Below are 17,851 nucleotides of genomic sequence, written 5' to 3' on the forward strand. Positions count from 1 at the left end.
GTTTTCAACAGCAAACACGTTTATTTCTATATCATTTTTATACAAAACAAATAGCTCCAGATTTTAAAGACAGAAAAAAATTGCAAGTAAAGGCAAAGTAATAAGTTATACTAAGTTAATTAATAAATAGGTATAATATGTAGGGAAATAGTAATAGAAATGCAAGTACATGGGGAGACAAAGCAGGGAAGGCTGAAGCCAGGGTAGATGGATAAAGTAAAAGAAGATTTGGAGGAAAAACCTCTGACTGGGGAGGAGGTGCAGAACTGAGCTATATGAACAGAGTTGATCAGACATATCGATCCCATGTAGAAGTGGGAAGAGATGAAGAGGAAGAAAAAGGAGAATGAATAAGTGAAATACCAAAAATAATAAATATGAATAAACCAATATGCACTTACATAACACAGATGGAAGCCAAATCTAATATTAGGTAAAGAGGACCTGAACTAAGAACATTTTATTTTTCTGTAATGTTTATAATACATGAATAAAATTATCCATCAACAAAATCAACTTTCAAAAAAATGGACAAATAATCTTTCACACTACAATAAAGTACAGCAGACTATTAGTACAGTAGACTATTTGAACATTTAAAGAATAAGCTGGAGTTGTTCTTTAAACGTTTAAAATGATTGTAAGGAAAAGGTGGGCAAAACTCAACCAACAAAAGAAAAATCAACCTAATGTAACTTTTTTTCTTACTATACAGCTGTTTTTGAAAATTACCAAAATGATTTCTCTGACAAAAATATTTGTACAAATTGGGGACAAAAATCACTAATGTAGTATTGTTGTATAGGTCTTTTACAAATAAATCTTTTATTATTATTTGAAGTCACCTTAAATATTTGGAGTAGTTTGGGTAAAGTGATTTGCATGCAAAATACTTCTGGAAAATATTCATCTCATAACTTGACTTTCAACAAAATGTTTGATTCATAATCATCCAGTAATGACTTTCCCCATCAAATGACAAATCAGAATTGGTTGTCTAGTAACATAGATTCATCCCTTTCCTCAGATAATGTTATATATGCCTGGAAGGGTTTTCCTGTAATGTAAAATTATCTGACAGGTTAGAGAAATGATAGCCGCTCATAAAATGTCCTAAAAAGCTTCTCTTCCAATATTAATAGCAAATTATTCCATTAAAAAGGTGATGCCTGACTTCTAGGACTCCTCTGCTCAGTTTTGCAATGGCTTAAAAGACACTATTCCTGTTTCATCTTTTAATTAAAGGGCATGCTCTGTCATTGCAAAAACAGATTAATGACAAATTTCACAGCAGTTTTGCTGAGAATAGTCTATGCCTTGTAATAGGCTTCCATAAGCCATACTTAAAGATGCCTCTTCCTTTCGTGTGATTACACCAGCATCCTCTAGAGTAGTCCTTGCATTTTCTAAAATAAAAATTTTCCCATTATATAATGGAATTGTCCTTCAGAAACTGAAAGTAAATGTGAGTTCTGGCAGAATACATTTTAAAAGCTATCAGTGAATAGGATTTGTTTTTTTCAGGTGCTTTCCTCAGGTGTTTTATTTAGACACAACACAATGGGCTTGGTAACATGCATGCCATTTTGACACTTCCATTTTCTGCTGCAATTATCACCATATAATCTCCAAGTTGGCAATTTAATATTTTTTCCAGGTACTGTATCTTTTATCTTATCTATTTCTATAAATGTGGCATGGGTTATCTGATTAGTGTTGTTAAGCCTATTGAACCATTCAAGTAATTACTATGTTTCCTGATTATTATGATAGTGAACAATTGCAATTCTTTTGAACAGTATATAAACATTTTCCTTGGGTTATAATGTAATTTGCTACATATAAAAATAAGTAGATCTCATCCATTATTTTTCTATCTCTTGTGGTTGATTTTGGTCCACGGGAACCATAGCCTATCCCAGCAGCAACAGAACAAATGGAGGAAACATTTTGGAATGGAATGTTACTCTACTGCAAGGACGGATGCACACACTTATACCTTGGTAATTCATGACTTCCAGTTAGAAGAGATATCAAACTTGACAAACTGCAGTTGCTGATCTCGTTTCCCGAGTATGTCAATTTACACAACTAGAAATCACAGAGGATGTCAAATTATGTGACTGTGTGTTGATTTTCCAGCACCAGTGTCCATGCGAAGGATTAATGGAAAATGCAGTCAAAATCTCTGTCTTTCATTTTCCCTTTTTCATTCTAACATGGTATATAAAACACCAGATATTAGACAGACGACTGTCTCTTCCAAAATGCATCCTTCTGTAAGTTAATTTTAATGAAGTGCTGAATGTTACGGAACTGCAAACCGCACATTCCAGTAGTATTATTATTGTGGCTGGAGATTTTAATCACATGAACTTGAAGACAGTTCTCCTCAACCGTTATCAAAATGTGAACTTTCCAACCAAGGGAAAAAATAAACTAGCTCTCTCATGATGCCTACAAAGGTTTTTCTGATAAAGTTTATGTTATGCTACTGCCTGCAAACAGAATGAAGCTTAAATGTTCTGAACAAATTCTCAGAACAGATCTGGATGTGGATTGAGGGAGCTGTTTCCACCCTGCAGGACTGTTTTGTTCACACAAACTGGGCCATGTTTAAACTAGCTGCCACCTATGGTCACTAAATCAACTTAATGGTGTATGCATCATCGGTCACTGGTTACATTAACAATAGATGATGTGACTGTCTGAAAACCCATCAGAAACTGTGGGTGATGTTGGAGGTATGCGCACTGTTAAAAACCCATAATGCTGCCTTTACATCAGGTGACAAGGTAGCCCTCAGGACAGTGAGGGCAAACCTGTTTTGAGGCTTCAAAGCAGCAAAGCGAGACTAAGGCAACAAAATACACAGTCACTTTCATAACACCAGTGACACACAGCACAGCGGATTCCAGGCCATCACAGAATACAGGACCACATCATCTGTCTGCAGTAGTGATGTCTCCCTTCAGATGTTCTGAATAAAATCTCTGCACAGTTTGATGCCCTCAAATATATACATTGAGGTTGTTCGCCCCTTAGGAGGAACAGGTACTGTGTGTATCCACTGCTGATGTAAATAGAACTTTGTTTAATGTAAATCTACGCAAAGCTGCTGGACCAGACAACATACTTAGCTGAATGCTCAAGCAATGTGCAAAAGACTTGACAGAAATCTTTACAGACATCTTCAACATTTCCATGAGGCAGGCAGTCATTCACAAGTGCTTCAAAACCTCCACCATCATACCCATGATGAAGAAGTCCTCTGTCACGTACTTCAATGAGACCTGTCATCATGAAGTGCTTTGGGAGAATAGTCTTGGGCCACTTGAAAGCCAAACCTCTCACATCACACAACAGTTTCCCTATTGCCCAAACTGTTCCACTGAATATTGCCATATCATCTACTCTTCATCTGGCCCTGTCCCACCTGGACAAACAGGATACTGATTCTAGAAAGCTTTCATTAACTTCAGTCCAGCTTTCAATACCATCATTCCTCAGAAGCTCATAGAGAAGTTGAGTCTGATAGGCTATAACACTTTCCTATGCAATTGGATACTGGACTTCCTGACAAAGAAGACCCCTGACAGTCTACATTGGAAACACCATCTCCAGCATCATCACACTGAGCACTGAATGTACAAACCTTTTGCCATGTCTCTGAATGTAGATATTCAAGGACCTCCCCATTCTTTTTATTTGTGGCTTAATCAAGCCCAATTTACATTTCCTTGGATTAGATGTCAAAACAGCCTTTCTTAGGCTATCAAGTACTGTTAGCAACTGTGTCAAGTATGTCTACCAGACATTACTGAAAATGACGATGTTATCAAGATACACTTTGGAATTTCCAGAATAAGAATGTAAAATTTGGACTGTCATACGCTTCATGGTGCACCATGAAGTCCAAAAAGGAACATAGTAAATTCAAATAAACAATTCGGACTGGAGAATACAGTCTACTCACTGTTAGACTCCTCTAGAGACACCTAAAAGTTTCCCTTAGTCCAATCCAATGTAGACATACTGTATGTATTAGGCTTGACCAAGCTTTTCTAATAATTCATCAATTGGGTATTCAATCCCATTCATATCCATTCATCACTGGTTAAGCATCCTATTTTGGAACTTTATGTAATCTATACAGAAGAGAATGGATCTGTCCAGTTTTGGTATGAGAACAATAGGGCTACATGAGTCACTTTTACATTTGCGAATTACCCCTAATTCGAGCATCTAATTCACCTCCTCACAAACTAAATTCTAGCATAAGATATGGGCGCAGGCACACCTTAAAATTAGGTCTCTGGCAATCTTCAGCTCAGGAAGTTCAGTTTTACCAGAAAATGAAGAAAAAAAAACAACTGTTTCTGTCACTTTTCACACACAATTCACTCCTGTTCATGTTAGTCAAGTCATCACCAATAGCAACCTAAGCCTGAGAAACTGCAGCAGCTGCCACCAAAGCCTCTCCCTGTTCATGCCATTCCTTCAAAAGACTAACATGCAAAATCTGAACAGGTTTGCAACGACTGGGTATTCTAACTTTACAATTCACAGTGCTTATGCATTCCTTTTTAGAATTCACTGAGTTTGCACTTCCTCTGTACAAATTTTTCTGCACTTCATGTTTGTGCTGCTGATTCTCCACAGCAATCATGAACAATTTAGAATTTTCTCCTGCAGGGAAATGATTCAATCTGCAAACTTAATCTTCCAGGTATTCTCCTGACCAGCCCACTACTTAAAGAATACCTAATGGATGCCTGTCAAAAGGTGATTTAAACAGACTCAACCCAGCAGAAGCCTGGGACAACTCCCACTCAGTGTACATTAGAAATGGCAATATCGTGCCCCACACAATATCCTCTTAGGCAACACACCTAATCATTTACTTCATAATTTTGGTAAATTTTGCAGTCAGCCCATTCATTTGCGGACGATAAACAGTCATGCGTAACTTATTAATACTACACTTTATAATACTTTCCCATTGGGATTAATAAAGTATCTATCTATCTATCTATCTATCTATCTATCTATCTATCTATCTATCTATCTATCTATCTATCTATCTACACAACTCCATCACCCAAAAAGTAAAATGTGTACCCTTATCCATTAGAATTTCCAGAGGTTTGCTAAATCTGAAGCATGACCCTTGTGAGATATGTGAAGAGGAGCCCATATTGGAGCAACATCCTCTTGGTTTGGATGTGGAGGTAGAGGAACATTTTGTGGTTGTTGAGTGACTTGCTGTTCAGGATTCATTTCTGTAACACCCCACTTGCCACGTCTGGACTACTGAGTTGCACAAAAAACAGGCAGGAGAGGACTGAGCAAACAGACCTTTCTATTTTGGCACTTGAAGGAATAGTACTCAAGCTTTATTCAACATTGGTGCCTTCATTCAAATACCCAGTAAAGTAGAGAACTCCCTAGATGCCTCTGTAGTGTAGCAGGGGCTGAGGCAGAGTCAGACTAAGTCTGCATAGGATACAGAGAACATAAAGACAGATGAGTAAACTGAAGTGCTTAATGTGGTATGGTGGCAGCTGATCCATAAGTAAAGCTGTATAGAAGAATGTTTGGCAGGCTAAGGGTGTGTTTGTTTTCAGTGAGACTATTATATAAGAGTGTTTTTCCTGTGGGGACAAGATGCAGCACTCACGTTTATTTACAATAAAATGTGCCGACGTCCTGGGCTCCTTACTCATCCGGGCGCCCCCTGGCGGTGACCACGGGCCCCTATAGGGTTGAGCTTCCGTGCTCAATTCCCATGGCCCCCATACACACCAGGGCGGCTGCCCTCTCGTGGTCCAAGGGAGGCACAATCCCTCTCTCATTCCTTCTAGGTGTCCCAGCTAGGCACAGCCCCTAGCCGCCCGCCACAATATATATATATATATATATATATATATATTGTGAACTTGAACCCCAGACATAGTCAGACACGGACACCAAATGTCTCAAGACAGACGCATTTATTCTTCCTCTTAGGTTACACACAACACAGTGCCTCAATCACCACCATATACAGTTCTCTTACTCTTCTTCTTCTTTTCTTTGTTCTGCCTCCTCCACTCCACTCCTCTAAACATTGTCCACCTCCTCCCGACTCGAGCTACCAAAAGGAGTGAGACGGCCTCCTGTATACTGCACCCGGAAGTGCTCCAGGTACCTCCCGATTGACATCCGGCAGCACTTACGGGTGTGGCGGAAGTGCTGCATATAATTTCAGCTCCTCCTCTGGTGGCACCTCTGGGTGTGGCAGAAGTGCTTCATGCCCAGACTCCGGAGCTGTCCAGGCGCCCCCTGGCGGAGGCCACGGTCCGCTGCCGGATTGAGCTTGCAAGCTCCAGTTCTGTGGCCCCGATATAAACCAGGGGGACTGCCCTCTCGTATCCCGGGGGAGGTACTGCTGGTCATATGTCCCTTCCCCCAGTCTTCTCTTTAAAAGGGCATCCCGGCCAGGCAAGATCCCAATCCGTCCATCACAATATATATATTATATATATATATATACTGTATATATATATTATTATATATATATATATATATATATATAATTATCATATCTCCCTATGTTGTTATGTCATACACGAAAATTATCTTTTAATCAGTTAAATATGGCAATATGTATTTTAATGAAAACTAGAGAGCAACTCAGGGATAGTCCAGCCTTGAATCCACGCTATCTGGGGTCTTGATGCAGTGTCCTGAAGGGTACGGTAAATGTAATACAATCTGAACATTTGGCCTTTACAATGTTAGAGGCTAACTGGTTGAAAGTGAACAAACAGAGTGGATCAGGAGCAAAACAAATAGACATGATCTTAATGGGATGTGACAAATGAGAATCCACTTTTATACCACAAATTCCTCTCATCATGTCAAGTTACTCCTTACAGTTCAAAAGGCTGCAGTTCAATATGAGTCCATGTGGCAAAGCTGCATCTGTCATGGGCATCTTCGCAGACAACTGTAATGTAAAATGTATAGGCATGTTTAGAAATAAAGCTTGGGTAACACTGGGAACCACAAATAATGATCTAATATAAGCAAAAACCTATAAAAATATTTGACATTAAATCTGCAATCATGATATCAATGTTTGCACAATGCAAAAATGCATCTTTTCAAGATGTATTTCAAGAATGCCACATTTTCCAGGAAATGCCCACATGTGAACAATACAGCTATGTGTCATGTCGCAGTGCATGGCAACCTTTTTTTTTTTAGTTCACTAAAATCCCAGAATAAACATTGAGTAGTGCAATATTTTTTGCCTGTTCAGCTGGAGAAAATGTCCTCAAAAAGTTTGTGATAATGCATCTGAGGGCAAAGTGTAGAATGCACAGAGTAAAAGTAATTAGAAGCAAAGTTCATGTCTTCCTGAAATGCCACCCTTCTGTACTAATTTATCAGTTTTCACTTAGCATATCAACCCAATTTCAGGTCATTAGAAAGATACATTACTGTACTCATTATATGAATATGTATAGTACCTGGAATCATGCAGTAAGAATTATTTAAAGATGTAAAACAAGAATCTGTGTTCATCTTAGACTGTTTTTCCAGTATTTATTAGTGCAATCTTTTTGGACTGAAACCATAGTTATTATACTTTGTGTGGCTGTCTGGATGTATAAAGTTATGCTTAGAATATGTCACTAATAAAATATTTTACCCTTTCTTTTTATGATTATACAGTGAAGATCCTTCCCAAAGGACAGACTTGGGGAAAGCTGTGTGAAAACAGCGTTAGGACCATGCCTGCTGTCTAACCCTGCCCACTGGTGCCTGAATGTTTCACAGCAATCTCAGCCTGTCGGATCACTGATACCTGTATAGGCTGCTAGCTGGAGATAAAAACAGAGTGCACCATGCATGCCAATGGGAGTGCAGGTTAGAGACTGCGTTAAAGGTAACTGCTCAGTGAAGCAGAACTTCATTTTATTTTATCCAGGTCTGGTCCAATCATTAATTCCAAGCAGGCTTTTATCACATAGCCTTGTACTATTGTCAGCAATGGAAAGAGAATCATTGGTATTGAACTTTTTTTTTTTTTTTTTATTCAAGTGACTTACATGATTGCAGGTGACAGCTGATACTGCATAGCAGAAAGAGAGCTTGGATCTTTAGTTATGATTAACAGTTTCACGCAAGGTCAATTTGTCACTGCCGGCTGTTGCTGTTCTGGTCATTCATTCCCATGTCCTCTCTCCTCACAACCTCATCTTAAAGCTGGATGAGTTCTCCAGCCCTAAACAACAAAATGCCACAAATGACAATATGAAAATAAATAGGACTGAATCACAAGTGGAAAAGTTATTAAGGGCAGGCAAGAAAAAGCATTCTGAACAATACACTGTTATATAAAGTACTGCCATGCTCAGGTTATTGTGAATGATGCATTGAAATGAGTGAAAAGATTGCAATCAATAGTGTTTGCCCAAGAAATAAAATGATACACAATTTCATTTTCATTAAAACCCGAGGACTACATGCTTCAACATCACAAACTGACAAATGTGCTGAAAATGCATAAGCTAGGAAAAAAATTGATTTTATACTGGATATATTATTGTAATGGATATGAGAGGTTACTTAAGACTTGATTCATACTGCCTGCTTCTTCTCTAAATATGATTTTAGACCCTATAAATGTGTAGTGAACTTATTAAAGTTGATGATGGATTGTACCATGTATAAAATGTTCACTAATTTAATTGTCTCATAACACCAGCACCTTTGTATTAGGTGAGCTCATTTCAAGCAATTATTATTGCTGATGTATGATTTTGATTACAAAAATCTATTAAAAGGCAGAGATTCTTTGTCTCTTTTCTCCATTTCTCTTTCTCTTTCTAGCCTTAAGTTTGAACTTATGTGAGAATCATTTTGCATGTCTAAAATATAATCCATGGTATAAGGTGGCCAGATGACCCTATAAAACATTTCTACTGTAACACAAATATGATTGGAAAGCTCTGTTATACGACACTGCATTCACGTTCAGTTTCATTATTAACTGCATCAGGAAACAATTATATATTAGTGCAAGAAGTACCTGTCATAACTATACATTACATTACCTTGGAAGAGGCCATCTTAATTCAGTCTGTTGGATGATTTATGGAAAGAAGCAGTTGTAGGCCGCTAAGAGATAAAGAATGTAAAATAAAAGTAGAATAAATAAAGATTAAAGCACAGACACATTATAATGTTTATATGTACTTCTTTGTAAATTGTCCTAACGTTTATATCTGCTTTGCAACATGAATTATAAATGTAATGTTTAAATAATACATTGAATTATACCTAATCAAAGCCAGCACATTTTGGAAAGGCACATTTATATTCTTATTATTGTCAACTAAGCTTACAGATACTATCATTTATTTAAATTGTAGACTGAAAGCAATTTATTTTTTATAATCCAGTGACCTGACTTGAATCCCATACTTGGTCATTGTCTTTTAGGAGTTTATGCATTATCACCTTGTATGGGTGTGTGTGTGTTGGTTTCTCTCCTCACACATCCCCAAAGACATGCAAGTTAAGTTAAATGGTGATTCCAAACTGGCTCTATTTGAGTGTTAGTGTGTGCAAGAGTGAAATGGTTTTAAGATTACACACTATCCACTTTTTCTGGATCTATAATGGAATTTTTATTTAATGGATTTTTTTTTACAGACATGATTAACCTTATCATTCTGACGTTTTAAGAAATATATACTATATGGCCAAAAGTTTGTAAACATTTGACCATCAAACCTAAATAAAACTTACCAAACTTATCAAACTATGTCTTTATGAACTTGGCATTGTGTAGAATGGCACAGTCATGCTTTCCTTTTCCAAACTGCTGCCACGGAGCTGGAAGTGCACAACTGTCCAGAATGTCTTTGTATGCAGTAGCATTAACTATACCCTTCACTGGAACCAAGGGGTCTAGCCCAAACCCTGCAAAAAAGCCCCAGACCATCATTGCTTCACTACCAAAGTTTATAGAAGGCACTTTGCAGTCCGGAAGGTATCGTTCTTCTGGTATCCACCAAACCCTGGTTCATCCATTGAACTACCAGATTGTAAAGTGTAATCCATGTCTGTTTCCATTGCTCCAGAGTCTGATGATGGCATGCTTTACACCAGGGGTCCCCAACACCCGGTCCGCGGCCCACTACTTGGGCCGCAGCCGTCTGACAGCCGGGCCGCGAGAGAACTGCCGGCAACGGAGACTCACTCAGACTTTTCAGAACGCTTGGCGGGCGGGGCTTTGCAGCGGCGCAGAGAGAGGAGAGAGACCGAGGTGAGAGACTATTACAACAAAGTATTGTTACAGTCCCGACAGTTTCCCCATATGACACGAGTCTATAGAAATCGCGTTACTACGAAGTACATTCAGCAGATGCTTTCATTACAACGAAGTGACCTTGAAATGCTTGAACAAATCACCCACAGAGCAGTTAGATCTGTGGTCACAGCTCAGTTGTGCACGTTTGCACAACGATCCCCAAAACAGAAACATTGTAAAAAAAATCTCTTTCTTCGAACTTTCCTCGTACTATTTTTTATTTTTTTTTTGCTGTTTTTGTTTTCTGTGGTTTTCAGTGATACCTTTTGCTTATTGCTTGTCAACATTTGAAAAACATCCATTGGAATTTAACTCATTGTCACCCTCCTATAGAAACGGCAGACACGAAAGAAAGATAGCAGTGTTAATGTTTGTGATATGCAATCTGTTGGAATGACAAATGCAAAGCATATGTCTTTGTTATATGCAAAAAACTTAATAATAATAGAAATGTTATGTAAATTGTGTATAAAACTGCACCCCCCAAAAACCCCACCCACCACCACCGACCACCGACCGGTCCGTGGAAAAATTTGCATCTAATAAATTGGTCCTTGCTGTCAAGAAGGTTGGGGACCACTGCTTTACACCACTCCAGCTGATGCTTCGCATTGCACATAGTCATCCTAAGCTTGTGTACAGCTGCTCAACTATTGACATCCATTTCATTACTGTGCCAATGCACAATTTTTGTGCTGATTTTGATTCCAGAGGCAGTTTGGAACTCTACTGTGAATGATACAACAGAAAATAGGATATTTTAAGTGCTATGTGCAGCCCCACTCTGTGAGTTAACGTGGTCTACCACATCATGGCTGAGATGTTGTTGCTCTTAGACGCTTTCATTTCAAAATAATAGCACTTACATTTGACCTAGGCAGATAAGGAAGAGCAGAAATTTCATTTACTGCCTTGTGGCAAAGGTGGTATCCTATCAAAATGTCACGTTTAAAGCTACCGAGCTCTTGAGTACCAGCCATTCTTCTGCCAATGTTTGTCAATGGAGATTGAATGGCTATGTGCTCAATTTTATATACTCATTAGCAATGATAAAAAAACACTTGAACTCACTCATTTGGAAGGGCATGCACATATTTTGGCCACATATTGTACTTGTGTTTATTACCACGACTTTTATTTATTATATATGTCAATAGTAACGATACCTGTATGAATAATTGCTGTTTTGATTAATAGGACAAATGCTTTCTAAATTACAATTTACAGTGCATCCGGAAAGTATTCACAGCACATCATTTTTTCCACATTTTTTTATGTTACAGCCTTACTCCAAAATGGATTAAATTCATTTTTTGCCTCAGAATTCTACACACAGCAACCCATAATGACGTGAAAAAAGTTTACTTGAGATTTTTGCAAATTTATTAAAAATAAAAAAATTGAGAAAGCACATGTACATAAGTATTCACAGCCTTTGCCATGAAGCTCAACATTGAGCTCAGGTGCATCCTGTTTCCCCTGATCATCCTTGAGATGTTTCTGCAGCTAAATTGGAGTCCACCTATGGTAAATTCAGTTGATTGGACATGATTTGGAAAGGCACACACCTGTCTATATAAGGTCCCACAGTTGACAGTTCATGTCAGTGCACAAACCAAGCATGAAGTCAAAGGAATTTTCTGTAGACCTTCGAGACAGGATTGTCTCGAGGCACAAATCTGGGGAAGGTTACAGAAAATTTTTTCTGCTTGTTTGGTCCCAATGAGCACAGTGGCCTCCATCATCCATAAGTGGAAGAAGTTCGAAACCACCAGGACCCTTCCTAGAACTGGCCGGCCATCTAAACTGAGCGATTGGGGGAGAAGGGCCTTAGTCAGGGAGGTGACCAAGAACCCGATGGTCACTCTGTCAGAGCTCCAGAGGTCCTCTGTGGAGAGAGGAGAACCTTCCAGAAGGACAACCATCTCTGCAGCAATCCACCAATCAGGCCTGTATGGTAGAGTGGCCAGACAGAAACCACTCCTTAGTAAAAGGCACATGGCAGCCCACCTGGAGTTTGCCAAAAGGCACCTGAAGGAATCTCAGATCATGAGAAAGAAAATTCTCTGGTCTGATGAGACAAAGATTGAAGTCTTTGGTGTGAATGCCAGGCGTCACGTTTGGAGGAAACCAGGCACCGCTCATCATCAGGCCAATACCATCCCTACAGTGAAGTATGGTGGTGGCAGCATCATGCTGTGGGGATGTTTTTCAGCGGCAGGAACTGGGAGACTAGTCAGGATAAAGGGAAAGATGACTGCAGCAATGTACAGAGACATCCTGGTTTTAAACCTGCTCCAGAGCGCTCTTGACCTCAGACTGGGGCGACAGTTCATCTTTCAGCAGGACAACAACCCTAAGCACACAGCCAAGATATCAAAGGAGTGGCTTCAGGACAACTCTGTGAATGTCCTTGAGTGGCCCAGCCAGAGCCCAGACTTGAATCCAATTGAACATCTCTGGAGAGATCTTAAAATGGCTGTGCACCGACACTTCCCACCCAACCTGATGGAGCTTGAGAGGTGCTGCAAAGAGGAATGGGCAAAACTGGCCAAGGATAGGTGTGCCAAGCTTGTGGCATCATATTCAGAAAGACTTGAGGCTGTAATTGCTGCCAAAGGTGCATCGACAAAGTATTGAGCAAAGGCTGTGAATACTTATGTACATATGATTTCTCAGTTTTTTTATTTTTAATAAATTTGCAAAAACCTCAAGTAAACTTTTTTCATGTTGTCATTATGGGGTGTTGTGTGTAGAATTCTGAGGAAAAAAATTAATTTAATCCATTTTGGAATAAGGCTGTAACATAACAAAATGTGGAAAAAGTGATGCGCCGTGAATACTTTCCGGATACACTGTATTTAATAAAACTGCTTACATATAATTTTTCAACTGGTATGACAGTATGACTCTGTGGTTACCACTGCTTCCTTACAGCTGCTGGAAAGTAAGAGTGAATTTCTTGTGCATTAACTGTTTATGTGGATTATGTCCATTTTGCGAATGTCTGTGTGTTTTTTATTTCCCTTGATATCGCACATCCTAAGACTTATGTGTTAAGTTAATTAACAGCTCTCAATTGGCCTGACATGAGTGCATTCATTGGGGTAGCCTGCTGTTGACTGATGTTCTGTCCAAGGTTTGTTCTTGTCATTTGCACCGTTCTGCCAGAATATGCTGCAACTCCCTGCAAGCAGTGTTTCAAAAGGTGTGTCCAGTAAATGGATGTATGTATCAATGAATCTGAAATGAATTTAACATTCCTAACAGCTTCATGATACATATATTTTAAAATTGTACTAATAAGTAAAGATAGTACTTTGATAGACTTCTTTATATAAGGTTTCCAAGTGTTTTTTAAGAAGTAGAAATCTGATTTAGATCAGAAAAACAGTGTAGAACTGTGTTTTCTTGTCATACGAGGCAGTATTCATTTTTTGAAGTACAAAATACCACTTAAGAAAAATCTCCAGCAGAACATTTTGTTTCCCCAGGGTAATTTTCCTTATCTAAATCATGATTTCAGTTTACAGCATGTATGTTTCACATTGAAGTAATGAACAATTTACATTGGTAGGCTGAGAATAGTTTAGTGAATTGCCTACACAGATCATTACAGCAAAGATGGTAGCTGATGCTCTGCAGACTAGGTTTCTTTGTAGTGAGCACTATTTACAGACCCATAGAAGAATTAAATGTTTGGATTTGCTTGGAACATCCTTTATAATATTCACATCTTTTATTTTTGTTATTTGCTCTGTTCAGCTAGCAACAGCCTGATAGCCTGGTCCACTTTTTGTTTTTTAATCTAATATATAAACTGAATCTGGATGACAGTAATATGGTGTCAAGAATCCTGTCATTCTATTCTTGTCTTAGCTCATTAGAAGCATCAGCTGTAAAGTAAGTGAAATCAGATGTCCATTCTGGGATATTTCATACTGCTACAAGAAACTTTACAATATGATCATATCTATTTTATTATTTCATGAACTTAGGAGAAAAAAATCATTCCTTGGAAATGTGTGTCATGGGTAAAATAATGCAATATGTGGTTAGAATCTGAAGACATCTTTGTTGTATTGTAATTATATTCATTATTAAGTTTGTCCTTCTGCATTTCCTGTAGAGTCTTCCAAGATTATAATATGAATACCTTCATATCTGAAATTATTCTTACTAAAATTCAGCTGAACCTTCTCCCTGCCTCGTAACAGTTATCTACAGTACATGACCTAACCTTGTTTATTTGGTGTCATCCTTGTGCTTTCCAAATAATACATATTTGCATGGGTTTCGAGAGTAGTGTGAATGTAAAGTAATTAGTAATGTGCTAACTTTTGGCAGAAAATAATAATTAACGTTATCCTGTGTGGCAGACGGCCAGGGACTTTACCCCACCGGGACGCCTGGATCAGGGAAGGACCGGGAGAGGGGAAATATCTTCCCTGGACGCAAGAGGGCAGTCCCCCTTGTTTCCATCAAGGGCCACAGATATGGAGCTTGGAAGCTCAACCCGGTGGGGGTCCGTGGCCCAGACAAGGGGTTGCCTGGATGGTTCCTGAGCCCTGGAGGACAGCACTTTCGCCACACCAGGAAGTGCTGCCAGAAGCCCATCACCAAGCACCTGGAGCACATCCGGGGCATGATAAAAGGGGCCATCTCACTCTCTTCGAGGAGCGGGAGTCAGGAGGAGGAAGACAGAGCTTGCGAGGGAGGAATGGAGGCGGCCGAAAAGAGAGACGAAGGACTGAGCAATAGTGTGTGAGTCGCTGGAACTAGATTTAAATAGTGTCTGTAAATAAACTGTGTGTTGTGGACATTGGTGTTGTGTCTGTCTGGGGCTGGGCTAGCTTTTACACCTGTTACAATATGAAGGAAGTACTTAATCAGTATCTACAAGGGGGAAACATTAAACTTAATTTAAATGGTGATGCCATCTCCCAATATTTCACAAATAAGGATGAGTGTTGGCTCAAAGAGGTAGTTCAAGGAAGTGATTCAGTAGTCACTGCCTTGTTAAAATAAAACTTAAACAAATGGAAACAGCTCAAGGTAATTCATTGAATGTATTATGTAAAAATAGACAGTGATGCCGAAGGATTTATTTAGATATTTTTGCACATCACTGAAATCCAGGTCTGGAGGAACTTAAAGAAAATAAATATGTTAATTGAAAACAAGCCTTCCATCAATAGGCCAACCAATTGTTTTAGTTGTAGGGCTATTTTCTTCAGAAAATAACTAATTTAAATGGGTCATTTTTAAACATACCAAGTAGAAAATTATCTTTCAGATCAGTGAATTATTATAATTTATTATTTTGTTTCATTGTTCATTCTTACATGGTAAAGAAAAATGAAAATAAACAGTTAAACATGGTTTTATTCAAGTATATATTTTTTATATTTCTTTGACAGATAATGTCAGGAAAAATCTTTTTACCTCATTGGGAACAGACAGTGAACCAGAAAACTACATCAAACAGTGACTGCTTCTGGCAGATGACAAAAGGTGCCACATAAATGTAATATCAGGTAAATAACTAACTTGACTTGGCTGGGGAAAACACATGCATTTGGAAGTGATTCAGGGCAGGTTATTCCATGAAATATTTGGTAGTGTGCAGTGTTTCCTCAGAATGGGGGAAACTGTTACTTAATGGTGTCCTGTGCTGAGATCAAACTATTGCTTTGTTACAACATTTTTCTAGTTTCCTCTGTATTTACAATTGTACTTCATCATTACTGAATACAATGTCAGTATGTCAGCCAGGTAATTAGTGCAAGGGGAAATATGGAGAAAGAGATACACTTTGTTAAAAAAGATCAGAAAGCACTGGCTTTGTGTATCAGGGTCACCAACCACTTGAATGAGTTATTTATTTTTTTCTTGTCCTTCGTGTTTTTTGTTTGACTTCAAATGGCCATGACATAATTACACCTGTGTGTCCCAGAATGTAACATCAAAGTAGCTACATTTTCGAATTCTTGTTAGAAAATCAGATTCAGTTTTTACTATATTTTAATATCTTTTTCTAATATTTCAATTTAGTTTTTATATAATTATTTTGTACATTATTTATGAGTAAAAGTTATTTTTATACGCTTTTCTGTCCTTTTTAAGACCATGAATGTGTTCTTTTTTTTTGCTTCTATCAGCAATGTGATGTTTTTATGTTCTTTAGAAGCTAATCTGAGTTGGCAGATATTCATGTTTGTTAGGGTCTGATCTGCACAGTAAACTCTTGCACCCACTTGTTTCAGAGCTCGATTTCGGATAATTGGCAGTGCCTGGAATGTTTTTTGACCGTGTGCTGTCTATTGTTATTCAGTTGCCCCATTGATACACCAGCTAGCAGACTTTTTAGAGAAGGTATAAAATCTGTAGACCCTTGATAGGGGAGGAAGAGATTCAGATCAATATCAGACTTCCCAGATTTTTCTCTTATCCAAGAACATAATTAAAAGTTGCCAGACAACTTAACCACATTTTTTTAGGATGTCTGAGGAAAAGAAAAGTACCTAGAGGGAAAATTCACATTGACACTAGGATAACATGCAAACTCCAGCTGTGCTGGCATTAAGACTCCTGCAAATGTGAAGCATAATTACATCATTAACCACTGCTCGATTATGCTGCTTAAGTGAAGGGGTGTTATATCTTTTATTGTCATTAGTTCAGCAATTTATCAGTCCCTTTGGGACTTTGAAGCCTTCTTATATGAAATAAAATAGGGTTAGCATACCTGGAACTTTAATAGATTTTATCTCAAGCAAATCCAGATGAGTTTGTTAAGGGTCAAGGTCTAATGAAAATCCCTACAAAGAAACCATGAAGAAATTACATCAAGCTGAGACATCACATGATATAAAACGCTTCTTCCTGGCAATGAGCGAATTATACAGTTTATTAAGTTGCACTCACAACTGGTACAGATGGTGTTATATTCCTAGCGCTTCATATATCCAGGCACACCTGTATAACAAAAAATGCTGTTCCAGTGTACTTTCTATAGATAACAGCTCAGTTTTAATAATGTTTTTTCATCAAAGTAGTCCAGCCATTGTACTGATTCTGTTTTTTTGGTATACTACTACTATAAATTGTCTGGTAGATGTACAAGTAAGAATTTAATTGTGCGCATTACACATAATAATGCATTTGCACTTGAACTAAGGTTGCTATTTCATTTCTACATCTTGTTGTCCCGCTAAACCATCTTAAAAAAGTAAGAAGCTACCTTTTGTACTGTATATAGTTAACATGGATAGTTATAAAAAAGCCACACTGGTGCGGCCTTTTTAAAATTCAGACGATGAATATTCACAATCACAATGAAAAATAATCGTGAATGTTTAGAAAAAACTTCAGAAATATATAAAACAGTTATGGAAAGATCATTTCATTTAAAAAACAAAATGCAGCATTCATGCACTTCTCCATTTTAAATTTGAATTTTAGCATAGGCCAATTTAATAC

Source organism: Erpetoichthys calabaricus, chromosome 1 (assembly GCF_900747795.2).
Source record: "Erpetoichthys calabaricus chromosome 1, fErpCal1.3, whole genome shotgun sequence".
NCBI lineage: Eukaryota > Metazoa > Chordata > Cladistia > Polypteriformes > Polypteridae > Erpetoichthys > Erpetoichthys calabaricus.